We start from the raw sequence: 13,211 nt of genomic DNA on the forward strand, positions 1-13,211 counted from the left end.
CCTGGTTATATGATCCTGTATAGTCATCATTAATCTTCAGAGACGGGTGACCTTGGTAATCTACAATAGGTCTGAGAACTCTTGCTTATGATGTTGTTGAAATAAATCATGATAAAAATGATATATAACATTTTAGTTTTATCCACTATGATATTTTAATCAAATAAATGTAGCTTTGGTGAACATAAGGGACTTCTTAAAATATTTTTCTTAAAAACACTTTTCTTATTTTAATATCACCTTTTAAAAGCAGTATTATTGTATTCAGTGCCATGTTTTCATATTCTAACACCAATGAGCATGAATATAAACCCTTCTTTCCACACAAGGTGATGTAATACGTTGTAATTATGAGATTACTTGATAATGAGCTCCACTCTGGGAATCTAGTGTCTTTTTTTTAAACTTGCCATATTCTGGAGCTTGTGTTTTTTGCACTCTCTTTATACTCTCTCTCCATCTAGGGACAAATGTGCCATGTCCTACGTAGCCTACCTCAGGGTCTGTCAGTACAATTCACCATGTGCTCTCACACTAAACATTCATCTCTACTTTAAAGTAACAGTTCACCCCCCCCCAAAAAAAAGACATTTCTGTCATTTACTCACCCCCACATCATTTCAAAGCCTTATGAATCTGTTTTTTAAGGTAGGACCCAAGAATATCCTTAGAAAAAATTCCTAAAAATAAATAAATTGCTCTTTAACTGAAGATTTTAACTCAAAAGAATGAGTAGTGCATGAATCAAATGCTGCTACTTCTCTCATTAATGCACCAGGATGAGAATATCATCTTACAATTCATTGTATTTGTTACAAAACTATCACATGACTTCAAAAGACGTCGAACATAGTGTATGAATGAATCTTATAAATAGAGTATTTGAAATAAAACATTTTAAGAAATATAATCTAAGTACAAGTATTTAATTTTTGGAATCTGATAATGTAATCCAGATTACATATAACCAGTAACTATATACCCAGCACTGTGTGTGTGTGTATATATATTATTGCCGTCAAATCGACTACATTGACTACATTAATCACATCTAACATAAACATTATGTAAAACACACACACACACACACACACACACACACACACACACACACACACACACACACACACACACACACACACACACACACACACACACACACACACACACACACACACACACACACACTTTTGCTTTTTGACATTTTGGAGCTTGACAGCCCCATTCATATCCATTATTAAAAAAAAGAGTGGTCAGGATATTGTTAAAAATTTTACCTTTAATGTCCCACAGAAGAAAGAAAGTCATTCAGGTTTGGAAAGACAGGAGGGTGAGAGATATATTACAGAATTTCCATGTTTAGTTAAACTATCCCTTTAAAGTCCCCCCCCCCCCCCCCCCAAAGTCTCCTTCCTGCTTGGATGTGGCCGTAATTAGAAGTCAGATCTATAGGAGCTCCTGCACCCCTGTCATCCGACAGCTTCAGAAGGATCTCGCTGATAAAACCAGCTGGAAGTTTAATGAGCCTTTTCTCTTGCTTTGCCTGGATGTGAATGTCGCACTAAGACTCCACACAGGCTTTCACAGCACTTGCTAAAAGCGTGAATAACCCCCCCCTCCCTTCGCTCAAGTTTTCGGTGGGAAAGTGCTAAGGCGTCCGGGTCGCTTTCTTACACTGCTGTAGTCTGTGGGTGGTTGGTAATCTGATTAGCCAAAGTGTTCACCCTCGTCCTACTCCTTTACACCAGGGGGAGAGGAGATGATGGATGTTTTTTATCGCTTTTGTTGGAAACATACCAGAGGACAGCCAAGTACATAAACGTGCGCACACACTATGTATTTACTTGGTAGAGCGGATTGTAGTGGGATTACTTAAACGGATATGCAAATGAACTACAAGTTGAATAAATGACTTAATCTCAGATTTGCATTATGTGCATAATGTCAAAATCACTTTGTGAATCAGTAATCCAGAAATCCACAATCTTATCCACCCATGGGCGAATTTACAGTAAAGTAGTTTCGCCACTTTTATTGGTGGCGTTTTAGAGCTAAAACCTGCCTCTTAGCACCCTACATTAGACAGTGGATCTCAATGTAAACATCAGCTATGTACTGTATTTCTAAACAGATTTTGCTGTTGTTGCTTTATTATAATTTACAGCTGAAGGTACAATATGTACGATTTTTACAAATAAAATATCAAGAAATCACTTGCACAGTGTGATATATTTCCTGCAGTTGTGTACTTACAATATCCCAAAAGTTCCCAAAGATTTTTAATTTCAGAGAAACCACGCTCACGCTGTTGTTGCTGTTGTTTCGTTCAAACATTATGGACCATGGCAAGCAGACTTTGGGACTAAAGGAGAACTAAAACGAGGATCAATATCAGCGTGACGTTTTCGAGACGACGAGAGCTTCACGTCCGTGACAAACTTCGACTTGACAGAGACGATGCTCTTGCATGTACTTTATTAGACAGGTGAGCAAATGTACAGAAAACGAATCAATGTTATATAGCTCAACATGATGAAATGTTAGAATATGATCAGTATCTTATTCTAATGTTGATCTAGCTTACTGCTAGTTTCATATAGCCAACAAACTAACACATAGAATACCATTATAACTTTCAACACACTCAAATGCAGTTTAGTGTGATAGTGTAGACCAAGTGAAACAGCGCTGCGTTACCTCACAAGTTTCATTTGTCTAATAAACTGACCTGTGTGAGTATTAATTCAGCACTTGCGGGTAGTTCGGTAGAATGAAATGTCCTTATTCCTTTATATCTGCGGACTTGCGGGTGCAGCTGATATCTGTCTCTTATTAGCAATCGCGCCCTACTTTATTCCACAGTCATTTTAAAAACATGAATGTATTCACTCCATAAACATTATTAGATCTATCAGCTTGACGACAAGTTCCATAATTCAGTTTATCACTGCGTCATCAACCTACACCTTTGTTATTGTAAGAGGTTAGCGACCCCTAGCGGCAAAACAAATTACATATTGTATCTTTAAAGGTATAGCTCACCCAAAAATAAAAATTCTGTCAAATCATTTACTCACCCTCATATCGTTCTAAACCCATATGACCATATTTTTATCCATTGAACATAAGACATCATAAAAGATATTCTGAGAAATGTCCTTTTGAGAAATTGTTTACAATGGAAAACCATGGGGTAACACTTTATTTCGATAGTCAACTAACTAACTAACTAACTAACTAACTAACTAACTAACTAACTAACTAACTAACTGACTATTTTAAACACTGATAATAATAAGAACTGTTTCTTGAGTATCAAATCAGCATTTTATGATTTCTGAAGGATCGTGTGACAGTGAAAACTAGAGTAATGATGCTGAAAATCCAGCTTTGATCACAGGAATAATATACATTTTAAAATATATTCACATAGGAAAAGAAAAAGCTACTTTAATTTGTAATAATATTTCGCAATATTACTGCTTTTACTGTATATTAAATACATGCAGCCTTGGTGAGCATAAGAGACTCAAAAACATTGAAAAAAATGCCGTCAATTAGCACTGGATTATTCATATACTTTATTATCAATAAATACACATAAACCATATAGGCTATTGTCGCATGTGTGTGTTTATTGTCTTCACGTTCCATCAGTAAAAACGTTTCTGCTTTTTATTCAGCTGCTGCAACAGCGAATAGCGGGATGCCTTTTTCCATATAAGGTATTTCCTGGAACGTCATAAGTTATTACTTCTACGAATCACACGACTTTCTGTGAGAGAGCGCCCTCTGGCTTTGAGAGTGAGTGAAACACATTACACAAGAGTGTTAGCTCTTCATAATGCTCTGATCGCCTCATTTGGGATAGAAATAATTCGGCATGTCATGAGTAGACTATATTGTCTCTTTGAATTTAAATCTAGGTTTATTCACATTGCCCTTTACGTGAACACACTTGCCCGAAAAAAGTGCGGGGGACGAATTTACATTTTAATAAAAGTGCAACTACATGTCAACTAACTCTCATTAGAGTATTAGACTGTCTGCTTAATATTTTCGAACACTTTATTTTGATGCTCCCCCAACAGGCATTCTTCTGACTAATAACTTTGCAAGTACATGTCAACTTATTCTACTTCCCCGAACCCTAACCTAACAGTCTACTAATACTGTTATAAGAGTTAGTTGACATGCATTTGCAAAGTTACTTACAGTTAGTCGAATGTCTGAAGTAAAGTGGACTATCGAAATTAATTGTAACCAAATCTGTTTGGTTATCAACGTTCTTCAAAATATCTTCTTTTGTGTTCTGCAGAAAAAAAGTCAGTCAAAGTTTGGAAAGTTTGAGTACCGGTAAATAGACAGATTTTTCAGTTTTGGGTGAAATACCCCTCTAATGTTGCAGATGATAAACAGAATTTAGTTTTTAGCCTGAAAATTGATTACTGCATAGGCATTTTAAAGAGTGATCTTAGTGGAGTGATGCTTGACACTCCAATAAAGCACACCATGATCGCTGTCATTTTCTACATTCCTGATTAGTCTAAAGTTAACTGGCCTGTAAGATTTGCGCTGTGCAACTGCATTTAGCACTATATTATCCTCTGTGCTGCTCAGATGTAGTCTGACTTCAATTTCCTCCGAGCTGGTTTACAAATGAAGGTGTGAAATACATTTTAAGGTGTGAAAATCGAAGATAAACCAAACAACATATTCTCTTCTGACACACTGTAGCCTACATTGATTTTCACTGCAGGATAGATACAAGATACTGATGATTGCGTTGCATCAACACCTGGAATTCGAAATGAATGATATTGTCTGGTGAATGTACTCATGTTTTATGCATATCTAAGATATGTCTGGGTTGTTTCATTTGCTTTCATTTAATGCACAGATAATATTGATCATTTCAGAAGTAGTGTGTACATACAATGGCAACCACAAGGGTTTATCTAAGAGTTGTGTTACTGTAAATTAACACAATGGTGTGAAATCTGTAGTTTGAACTTGATGTTTCTGGTCTTCCACCCTCTGTCTGAAATAACTCTCCCAACTTTACACCTCCAGAGGAACGCTGCCAGTTTAACCTTCAGTGAGCGAGGGAGGACACAAAACTACAGCCACGTGATTTAAAGGGAGGTCATGAGGGACAATGGATGCTGAGTTTAGCAGGTGGCCCGTGAAAAAGAAAAGACCCTTCGCCCGCACTTGCTGCTCTGTAGCATATGTTGGCATAATACGGTATAGTCAGTGACGGTACAGTGAAATTCCAGCAAAAGAAAAGAAAATATGTAAAAGTATCCTTTCATATACTGTAGAACGCAGACACAACTGCATAGAATTGTTTTAAAATTGATGTCCAATTTAGAAACAGTATCTTTCGGAAAGTATGTGCAAATTAGAGAGAATTATATCGTGATGAACAATTTCACAAGAGTTCCACGAGACCCTTTGATGTGTTTAGAATTTAGAAATAATTCTGTGATCCTTTGATGTATGTTTAATTTAATATCAATTGTATAGGATCCTTAGATTTATTTTAATTTAAAAGTAATTGTATTCTTTGATGTGCAACTTCTAGGATTTGTTGATACGTGTAGAATTGATAATGTATTAATAGAATTGATGTATGCACAATTTAAAATCAATTGTATTCTTTTGATGTATGCAAAAGCAATTACACCTATAGGATCCTTTGATGTATTTTAAATTGAAAAGCTACTGGATTATTTGATGACATTTATATAGGATCCTTTGATATATGTAGAATTTAGAAATAGTTATATTATTTGATGTACAATATAAAAGCAATTGTATCCTCTGATGTGTTTACAATTTAGAAACAATTGCATTTGATGCTTTGATGTAATCACAATTTAAAAGCAGTTCGAATCTTTTGATGCGTGTAGAATTGAGAATGAATTATATAGGGTTCTTTGATGTATGCATCAATTAAAATCACGTGTATTCTTTGATTTATGTACAATTTAGAAACAATTACGATCCTTTGATGTATGCACAATTTTCTATATGGTCAACTGATGCACATTTCATTTTATGTTATGTACATTCAATTTGCCAAAGGATGCTTTGATGTATATAGAATTAGCATTCCACTCCCCTGCAAATATTATGCTAATATTTTCCTTTGCATGTGAAGTTCAGTTAAGGCTTTTGATTGGTCCTGATCTGACCTGCACATCTAGAGGATGGGTGGCGAGGAGTGTGAATTGTTTAATGTGCTTTGCAGAGATGCCACTGAACGGCACGTCAGCTCTGCTCTGTGTCAACTTGTGAGGACCAGGATCCGCTGAGGCTTTATCACATGTGGCCAGGCCAGGGGAAGAGCTGACAGTGAACCAAAGTGACGACTTCATCGAGGGCCACATGACAGTGGCAGGCCCGTAACTGATGAGCCGTTGGATCGTTCCTGACAGCGACTTGTGGAGTGGGGCGCAGGGGCTAAACAGGAGCGCTTTAATAGAATTCTGTCCATCTTTAAAACAAGACATCTTAGAACACATCCAAACCTCAACACAAATGACTGAAAAACAAACGAAAGGTTAACAAAAAGGATCATTCGCAACTACCAATCACTCGAAGCCACATTTCCACCGGCTGTTTAACTTTAGCGAAGACGAAACGGTTAGACACAGAGCTGTCACTATACGATGTTTGTTTAAATGCTGATTTATGTTGTGAACCAGATTTGTACAAAACTGTTTTTAGTCCAGCAATATTTTCGAATGGATGCTGTGAATGGCCCTCTTGAGGTCTTGCCAAAGCATCTCAATCCGATTGAGGTCAAGACTGACTCGGGCGCTCCAGAAAGCACATTTTCTTCTGCTAAAGCCAATGTGTTGTTCATTTAATTCACTGCTTGTCTGGTTTCTGCTGAAACTTCTGCTGAACTTCAATGGACAAATGGGCAGAAACATGTCCTGACAATCTTTTTCAAAGACTTTTCCCCCCCTCTGCAGTGAACGATGCTTTATTCTTTTCTTGTTTCAATAGAACGTGTCTGTGTATTATTGAACGTTTTTTAAATAAATCGCATAGCCTAGTATTTCCTGCAGCTGTATATCAGCCAAATAAAAGCCACAATGTGGGGCAACATCAAAGATGTTAGTTCTGGTCTTTATTTCTATGGTAACAGGGCTCGACGCTGTATTCTTATGTGTATTTTAATGAGCATATTTTTAAAACGTAAGTCATGCATGTCGGCCCTGAATGAGCAGCACAGTGATAATCAGATTAAGAGATAGTGCAGTGAATCTGTAAACTAGAATTATCCTAATCCATTTTGCAATCTGCCTGTAACCCTGAATCAGGACGGCAAAGATGTATCCATCCTTGGAATCGCATCTCTCTGCCTGCATACAAGATGTGTTATTAAAATCAAGGTTCAAACACAAGTTTGGCTGCAATTTTTTATGCTTGATAATCGAATTATACCGTACCTCATCTTAAGGAAAGGTTATACCATGCGTTTCAGAAAGGAGTCAATGTTTGAATTTCTAAGGAGCCAGCATGCAGAAATATATTCATGACTTTATTTCGGTTTATGCAACAAATAAGAAAACGAGTGCAAAAAAAACAAATTTTACATTCTCACCAGGGATGGGTCAGGTGAATCAATCTTGAAATATCTTTTACTTCTGATACGGTGGTTGTCTTGTGATGATTGAAGTTTATATGAAATGTAGTGTTTTATACCAACACGTATATTTTTTTTCCATTCGTCTTGTAATTAAATGCATATCAAAAACTTCAATGTGAAAAAAATAATAATTTTAACACTTCCCTCATGCTCATCTTAACACCTCTGAAATGAAAAATCTGTCATAACAGGAAAGCTAAATGTGACATTTAGGCTCTGTGTCATTTTGACATAACCAGCTGTCCTGGAGTAAACTTGCTCGGTCTCTCACTTCAAGCACGAGTCATAATAAAAGAGCTGAAAGACCTGTAAAAGTAAACTAAAATGGCATTGTCACTTCAGCAAATGCGTTTTTTTAATTATAAATCTCACATTTGTTTTATGGGTAGCACTTTATTTTACAGTCCTGTTTCGCATGCACATATTATGTACTTATTGTAGTAATGACACCAACTGAGTAATAATCCAGCAACCGTTTTATCTTAAAATAAGCACACTTTATGCACAACTCACTGGATAGTGGATACCCTGAAAGTGTCACGAAATGTGCTAGAAGCAACATTATGATCATTTTTCAGAAATGTTGCCACAGGCATATTTTTCCCCCAATAAACGTGGGTTGGATAGTGGGACTCTCTAGTTAGCCTAAAATTAGACACAACATTTGTTTTTGTTTTTTTAAACTAAATTATCTTGAATTTTTTTTCACTGAGCTCATTCACAGCAATGCATTCTGGGTTGTTGCTGTCAGTCATGGCCTAATGGCTGCCCACTGCTCAGGGTGTGTGTGTGTTCAGGACTCACTACTCCTCCTAATGTGTGTGCACTAACTTAGATGGGTTAAATGCAGACAAATTCTGAGTGGCTTACCGTACCTGATCTTCACATGCCATCTTCACTCTTTCACTTTTTTATCTCACAATTTTGAGCATTTTATCTTACGATTTGGACTAAATAACTATAAATTCAAGTTTATTTTGAGAAAAAGAGTAAGAATTACAAATTATAAATACGGAATTGCGAGAAAAAGGTCAGAATTGATAGTCTATAACTTGCAATATTTACTTTTTTCTCATAATTGTGAAAAGAGTAAGAATTATGAATTATAAACTTGGAATTGCGAGAAAAAAAGTCATAATTGATAGTTTATATCTCAATTTAGAATTTTTCGAAGAATTGTGAAACGAGTAAAGATTACGGATTAACATGGAATTGCGAGAAAAAAAAGTAAAATGCTAGTTTATATCTCACAATACTTTTTTTTCTCAGAATTGTGAAGAGTTACGAATTATAAACTCGGAATTGTCGAGAAAAATAGTCCAAATTGATAGTTTATAACTCACTTTTTTTCTTAGAATTGTATATGTAGTCAGAATAGTGAGATAAAAAGTTGCAATTACCATTTTTTATATCCCGTGCATGGTGAAAACAAGCTTCCATAGAAACATACACGTGATGCTGCCTTAAAATTAGGCCAAAACGGATCAACTTTTGCAATGACAATAGACCTGTTTTTGCTCGACTTGGTTTAGCAATGCGTCTGGTGAATTCAGATAGTGTCTGACCACAAACACATTTATGCTTGCAAAAGCCTCTACAACTCATAAGATGCTTGTGTGTGTGTGTGTGTTTCATCGGTTATCAAAGGCTTCTTTCATATAGAATCTCAGGGCTTTAGGATACAACAAAATACTCGCAAGACCAGAGCTGAATGTCAGAATACGGCATATCGTGGTGTGCATCAGGCTCATTGACAAAGGACAGAAAACTGCTTGTGCCTGAAGCTTCACGATAACCCTGCTGCACTCCAGGGCAATGTGGAGGCTGCTAAAACTCTCCTCACCACACACAAACACACCACAGACAGCATACAAGGGTGTATTACAGCTGGGGTGTCTTCCTACTAGAATACCAAGAGAGGGATGAATGTTGTTTGTTGAGGTAGATAAATGGTTCATCCTTATAGGCTGGGAAATCCGCTGCTGACTGAGATGTTTTCATTGTTACCGTGTTTGTTTGCTGTGTTGTTATTGGAATGGGAGTTCTTTTTCCTCACCAAACATATATAGGAGTTGAAAGTTACACAGTAGAATCCCTAGAACACCATTCTGCACTTTGAATATAGATGTCACAGCCATATATTCATATTCTGGCATCTGTACACGGAAACGCAAATAGCAGAACGTGTAGATGAATAAAAAGACGTATTTAAAGAAGCGCGCAGAAGAACATTATAATAGAGTTGGGAAATTCATCTCTCATAGGCGGATAATATGAGAATATAAAATACAAGTTATAAGCAAAAAGAGTATGCTGTAATTATATATCAAAATATAAAATAATGTGGAATGAGTCATGCATAACTTTATGATATTTTCTGCTTAAATTAATGCAACCTATTTTGTTGTTGATAAGTGAATTGTATTGTTGACTACTTTTTTGAAGAGGAAGTCTGAACTGTTGATGACGTAATGTGTGTAAATAAGGGAAGTGATGCGTAAACATGATGGATAAAGTTTGTTACTCCGGTCTCGTGTGTCCACTGTTTAATAACTCCTGACAGATGCTGCAGAAAAAAAACGTTAATATTATATACTGGAGGCAAAAAATAAATACCTTTATATTACTTTTTACTTAAAAATTAAGTCAAGTTTAAGTATTTTGCATTATGCATTGCAATAAAAATAGTCATATTTTAGAAGTATAGCTGACCCATAAACATTATTTAGATTTTACATTTTCATTTATATAAATATTTAAAAAATTTAATATTCCATGGACATTTTAAAAAGGATAGTTCACTCATTTCTTTCTTAAGTCAAACAAACATCTTTTAAACTGAAGAACTGTTTTACAAGAACATATTATGTTAGATTTTTTTTATACTTTTTCCTAACTCAATGCGTTACAAGCCATTTCTGTGTAATTATCTGAAAATTTAGTTTTTCAAGAAATACAATATTTGCAAGTATACAAAATCTTTAAATAATATAGTATCTTGATTTAAAGTGTTACACCACAATTAGTAAAAATTTAAATTTTTCAAAATGATTAAAGAGCCTCTATTATGCTATTTTAAAGTTTTGGATGTCTCCTACAATAGTTTTACATGCATCCAAGGTAAAAAAAAACACTGTAATTTTCTCATAATAATTGCAACATCACCTAATTTCTCAAAGAGTCTGAAACCGGTTCGTTTGAAAATTCAGTCTCTCTAAACCCCTCCTTTCCAAACAACTACATTGTTTGAAGTAGACGTCGTTCTACCATAGGCTGATATTATGCAAATTTGTTACATTGTTATGTAGCCTATGTGGAAGTGAGACTGGGATTGCATGAAAGGTAATATTTGAAAAAGCATAATACAAAGGCACTTTCATTAAATGTTTTATTGTACAACCTTGTAATAGTTTCACAGATAAAACAGAATTTTTAGTGTATCATGATATAGGCTACCAACTACAAAATAAATCATATGTTGCTTAATGATTTTTTTTTTAAAGGAGGTTCCTCACATTCTTCTATGATCCGTGATGTCAACACCAAAATAACAATGACAGCTCAATCAGAGCGTCACGGTACTCATCATTGTGTTGAGCACAAGCTGTCTGTTTCTTCCCAAAAGAACAAATAAATCCATTGTGTCATGGTACACTTTACCTAGCTACCGTTTTAGAGCAGATCGAAAGCCATTTTCGCTGTGCCCACCCTCCCCACATAAGACAGCAGTAATAACAGAGCCAACGTGACTCAGGCCAGTCATGTTTTACCAGCCTAAAGTTCCAGGTGACACTTTATCAGACGGACCATTCTGGACCACATGACCCCAGTCCATTAGGGAAAGGGCTTGAAAATAGCATTACTAATGACATTCAAATCTAAATGGACAAAATGGATTTGAATGAAATGATATGAAACATAAAGTATAAGTAAAATGCATTAAAGGTGCGCTATTAACATAGAATAGGCTTTCTTGGTGACATTTACATGAAAATAATGCAATACGTCAATGCAATTTACGGGTTGAGACATTTAAATATAACATGTCAGTGGACTAGAAACCTTTGCTTTTATATTTTTTATGTAAAGATTCAGCTGTCAGAAAGACGCTTCCACTCCGTTATGTCAATCTAAGTCTTCTAGTTGGTCTGCTATCAATGCAAATCAATAATCAGCATTTAAATATGTGATACAGTGTTTCTTGTGATTGTGATTCTAGTGTAAATATATTTAGGCCACTTTGATCTGTCTTCTATGTGGAGTAAAACCGTTCTACGTGGGCTCTGAAAGCCACACGGCCCCCCACATGTCCTTTATGTGTTTCCATTTGAATCACAGCCTCTACACCCAGATAACCATGAAGCTTATGATAAATATAATTATTTTCAAAGCACAAATGATAGATAAATGGTATCTATCTTCAAAAGTCAACATTTTTCTTCACAAGCTGCAAAAAAAATGTTGTCTGCAGAATTTACAACATCTGTGGATCTTTGCAAAATAAGGGGTGGGAGTAATAATAAGAATAATGATATATATGAAACATTCAAACATTAGCACATCATTTTACAAAACCATCTCCAAAGAACTGTGGGGCAGACTAAAATGAGTGGTGGAAAGTATAATAAATCACTAGTAGCCTTAGAAAACAAGCACAAATGCAAAAAGAAAAGTGGCCAATGTAATTACATTATGTGCAATCTCATTTAAAATATAACCAAGAGGAAGAAAAATGGCTCAACATATTCTGTAAGATTCTTTTAAAACCTTGGAGATCATAAAAAAACATGATCAGACGCAGTAAAATGTCTTTAGAATGCAGAGAATGTAAAGACGACATTGTGAAATTACAGCCATGAGATGTTATATAATATTTTTTTTTATAATTAATTTGAAATGTCTAGTCAATGATTTCCTTATCTGCTATAATGTCTTGTAATTATCATAATTTGGGAGTTTTTCCCAACAATATACTGTCTGTGATTATTTGCTATTAATTAATCAGCATTTCCTATAATTCAATAAAAAAAATATAATTGACAGCCATTAATTACCACAATCTATGAATAAATTACATAAATGCTCCATTTAAATGCGTATAGGCCATATTGAAACCTTATGCCAAACCAAAGCCTTTATTCTGAGTTTGAGAAGCCACCAAAATCTATTTACTGTCAATTTTCACTATTCACATGATAGCGTAATTGAGATTTTCCAAGACAGTCTCTTGCCCGTAGAGAAGAAATGATGATGATTGCTCTAGATTTGTTTATATGAGCCTGAAACAATTCACTAGGAAGCATTCCCAATTCCCTTCACTTTCCTTTATCATTGGTCATCAAAAGCATCAATATGATTGCAATCTCTTTTCTGGGGAAGAAAAGTGTCTTGAGACATGGATAAACAATTCAAATGAGCATCAAACCATCTGACTACACTCACCAATCCTCTGGTAATTAGACTCGCTCAGAGCGCTAGTCAGCGTGCTTCGCTCAAACACTCTGGTGAGGCATGAGGCTTCTCTCAGCACTAGATTACCAGTTGT

Source organism: Phoxinus phoxinus (assembly GCF_949152265.1).
Source record: "Phoxinus phoxinus genome assembly, chromosome: 23".
NCBI lineage: Eukaryota > Metazoa > Chordata > Actinopteri > Cypriniformes > Leuciscidae > Phoxinus > Phoxinus phoxinus.